Source organism: Lepus europaeus, chromosome 5 (assembly GCF_033115175.1).
Source record: "Lepus europaeus isolate LE1 chromosome 5, mLepTim1.pri, whole genome shotgun sequence".
NCBI lineage: Eukaryota > Metazoa > Chordata > Mammalia > Lagomorpha > Leporidae > Lepus > Lepus europaeus.
Genome location: NC_084831.1, coordinates 128397734 through 128402069, shown reverse-complemented (window position 1 = coordinate 128402069; position 4336 = coordinate 128397734). Strand labels below are relative to the sequence as shown.

General features: G+C 38.4%; 1 pseudogene; it reads left to right on the top strand.

The window, feature by feature from the left end:
• The first annotated feature begins 2656 nt into the window (after positions 1 to 2656).
• Positions 2657 to 3976, top strand: LOC133761090 (eukaryotic initiation factor 4A-I-like; annotated as a pseudogene).
• Positions 3977 to 4336: the final 360 nt, after the last annotated feature.

The window sequence follows — 4336 nt, the reverse complement described above, 5'->3', positions numbered from 1 at the left end:
CGAATTTATTTTCTCTGAATAAATTCAGTCTGGCTGTATATTCATATACTGTCTCCTCTCTGTTCTGTGCCTCTTTTCCTAACAGCCACAATGACTGGGACTTGGCTGGGGCCAAAGCCAGCTGCCAGGAGCTTCTTTCCCATCTCCCACATGGGTGCAGGGGTCCAAGGACTTGGACTTTTTTTTTTTTTTTTTTTTTTGCTGTTTTCTTAGGCGCATTAGCAGGGAGCTGGATCTGAAGTGGAGCAACCAGGACACAAACAGTGCCCATATGGAATGCTTGCAACACAGGCAGTGGCTTTATCTGCTAGTCCACAATGCTGGCCCCAAGAATTAATATTCTTAAAATGTCATACTATCCAAAGTGATCTAATATAATGATGAGATTTAATGTAATTCCTTTCAAAATTCCAATATCATTTTTGAGAGAAATAAGAAAAAAAACTCTAAAATTCCTATGCAACCACAAAAGGCCCAGAATAGCTGAAACAATTTTGAACAAAAATAAAGCTAAAGTATTACACTACTCAATTAAAAATACATTATAAATCTATTTTATGCAAGAAGTGATATAGTGGATTTGTATATAAAATAAGATTGCAACTATAAGCAGACCAAATAATTCTCTGCCTCATGAACGTGATATTTTCAGCTTTATGAAATTTATCATCTGGACATTCTATCAGTGATATTAATTTTCCCTCCAGTAACTAGTGAGGAAATTTCATTGATCCTTCCACTCCCTAGAAATCATACATAAATGGAATGCTTTCATAGTGCAATCCCCTTAGTGAGGTTAAACTTTGGTCTATTTAGGCTCTATACCTACATCTTTGTATCTAGGTTTCTAAACATAATGAATCAAGATGATTATTCATTCTCCGAATAACCTACTCTAACATTTTTATTCTAGAATGTTGAGACTGGAGACATAAAATTTGCTATTCTCAGTCTTCCTTTTTGTAGAATCACAGATTAATCTAGATATGGAAATCAGATATACTCACATGATGTGTTAGTTTGGATTTGGGTAATGAGGCGAGAAAGAATACGTTTAGAGTACACAATTTGTTGTCGCCCATTTTGACAATGATCTTCTTGGGACTCTGTACCACTGTGGTATTGAAAGTCATTTTTGAAAGCTTAGACAAGACAGTGTTTCTTTAGTCCTCCCAGAAATTCTGTGAGTTATATTTATAACCATGTTTATATCTTTTTTCACTCTTCCAAGAGTGGAATCTCAAGTTCACAACTTCCTAAAATGCAGGAATACGTTAAAATTCAGGAATATATCAAGATTTGATACTTAGAGATCTAATAAATTAAACAGCAAACTAAATGTGACTATGAATACTATATTCAAGGCCACAATAAGTTGTATTACTAATGTCCTAGACATTTCTTTTTTTAACATGTGAATGATTTGCTTGATTTTAATTGTTAAGTGATTAAACATACAAATCAATATCTTTCATACAAAATAACACCTTTTTATAAAGAAAATTATACAGTTTAATGAAAGATATAAAAGAGGAAAAATATAAAGATATATCACATTTGTTGATGGGAATTCCCAGCATTACTAAGATCTAAAGTCTTCTAAAATTGGTTTATAAATTCAATGTAAATTTTTTTATCCAGAAACTTCATGTATTTCATAAATACAAACTTAGGAACATAATGATTTTTCCCATCCTACCTTCCCTCCCACCCACATTCCCACTCTTCCTCCTCCCCCCTCTCCTATTCCCATTTTTATTTTTTACTAAGATCTATTTTCGATTAACTTTACACACATAAGATTAACCGTATACTAAATACAGAGTTCAACAAATAGTATGAAAAACACGTCTATGGAATGCTTCATGCACAAGTGATTTTGATACCGTGAGTGGCGGAGGCTTCATGTTGAGATTTAAAGCACTCCTTTCCTTTTTCTTCTTTGTGTTTAAGAAGGAAAACACACTGTTCCTCAACAGTAGAGACAAGGGCTATAAACAGTAATCAAATCTCAAAATGTCAATTTTGCTCAAATACATTACATTTTTGTACTCTATTAGTTACCACAGGTCAGGGAAAACATGATACTTGTTTTCTCGAGCTCAAGAACATTAATAAGTTATTATATTAATGTTTTATAGATTTGTTTAATTGTCGAGATTCAATGTAATTAATCAAGGACACAAAAATAAAATTTTAATCCCATTAAATTGTTAAATAAGCACATGTTAATGATGAACAGTAGATACACTAGTTCATGTTATGTTTTTCTCTTCTCCAAGAAGGGGAAGCTGGATTTGAGGGTATATGGAAGTGCAAGATGGCACCAATATGAATATCATAGACAGCCTGAATCTGAATTTCACCAAGATGTTCACTGGAGAGTTGTGGGAAATTGGGTAGCAAAACCATTGGCTCTGTAGCTAGTTGAATCACCAAGGCAATATTTATGCTTTAATGTGAACAAAGTGGAAAATTTATGTGTGAAAAGAATACTAAGTGTGATCTAGTGTTTATAATATTATTTTAAGAAAAATAAACTGAGTTATCATTTGTTGAGTGTTTAAGGCACACAGGTGTAGTTCGTTCTGCTTTTAGAATTACACAATAAAATATATAAAATTTTTAAAAATCTGTTTTGCTAGTTTCTAAGGATCATGTCTGCGAGTCAGGATTCCTGATCCAGAGACAATGGCCCCGATGGAATGGAGCCCGAAGGTGTCATCGAGAGTAACTGGAATGAGATCGTTGACAGCTTTGACGACATGAACCTCTCTGAGTCCCTCCTTCGTGGCATCTATGCCTACGGTTTTGAGAAGCCCTCTGCCATCCAGCAGCGTGCCATTCTTCCTTGTATCAAGGGTTATGATGTGATCGCTCAAGCCCAATCTGGGACTGGGAAGACGGCCACATTCGCCATACCGATTCTCCAGCAGATTGAATTGGATCTGAAGGTCACCCAGGCCTTGGTACTAGCACCCACTCGGGAATTGGCCCAACAGATACAAAAGGTGGTCATGGCATTAGGAGATTACATGGGTGCGTCCTGTCATGCCTGCATCGGGGGCACCAATGTGCGTGCTGAGGTGCAGAAGCTGCAAATGGAAGCTCCCCACATCATCGTGGGCACCCCTGGCCGCGTGTTTGGACATGCTTAACCAGAGATACCTGTCTCCCAAGTACATCAAGATGTTTGTACTGGACGAAGTTGATGAAATGTTAAGCCGTGGATTCAAGGACCAGATCTATGACATCTTCCAGAAGCTCAACAGCAACACCCAGGTGGTTTTGTTGTCAGCTACAATGCCATCCGATGTGCTTGAGGTGACCAAGAAGTTCATGAGGGACCCCATCCGGATTCTCGTCAAGAAGGAGGAGCTGACCCTGGAGGGTATCCGCCAGTTCTACATCAACGTGGAACGCGAGGAGTGGAAGCTGGACACACTGTGCGACTTGTACGAAACCCTGACCATAACCCAGGCTGTCATCTTCATCAGCACTCGAAGGAAGGTCGATTGGCTCACTGAGAAGATGCACGCCCGGGGCTTCACCGTCTCTGCCATGCATGGAGATATGGACCAAAAGGTGTGAGATGTGATCATGAGGGAGTTCCGCTCTGGCTCTAGCCGAGTACTGATTACCACTGACCTGCTGGCCAGAGGCATTGATGTACAACAAGCTTCTTTAGTCATCAACTATGACCTTCCCACCAACAGGGAAAACTACATTCACAGAATTGGCCGTGGTGGACGCTTTGGTCGTAAGGGTGTGGCTATTAACATGGTGAACAGAAGAAGATAAGCGGACTCTCCGAGACATCGAGACCTTCTACAACACCTCCATTGAGGAGATGCCCCTCAATGTTGCTGACCTCATCTGAGAGGGGCTGTCCTGCCACCTAGCCCCAGCTGGGGTTCAGTCCTCAGGGGCTGAGGAGCAGCAGGAGGAGGGAGGGGAGGGAGCCAAGGGATGGACATCTTGTCATTTTTTTTTCTTTGAATAAATGTCACTTTTTGAGGCAAAAAAAAAAATCTGTTTTGCTCACAAGAGCATGCTATATGCATAAAAGGAGACACATTGACCCAAAATATAAAATAGACAATCTAAAAATAAACTTCCACATTATAGGTAGTTAATTTTCTACAAAGTTACAAAGAACACCAGTGTCTTCAAAAATAATTTTGGAAAAGATAGTGTATTAAAAATGGTCTAGATATGCATTTGCAGAAAAATGAAATTGGTCTCATCACATATATTATACAAAAATCACCTCAAATGAGTTAAAGACTTCAGACCTGAAACCATAAAACTACTAGAAGAAGGTTAAACCATTATA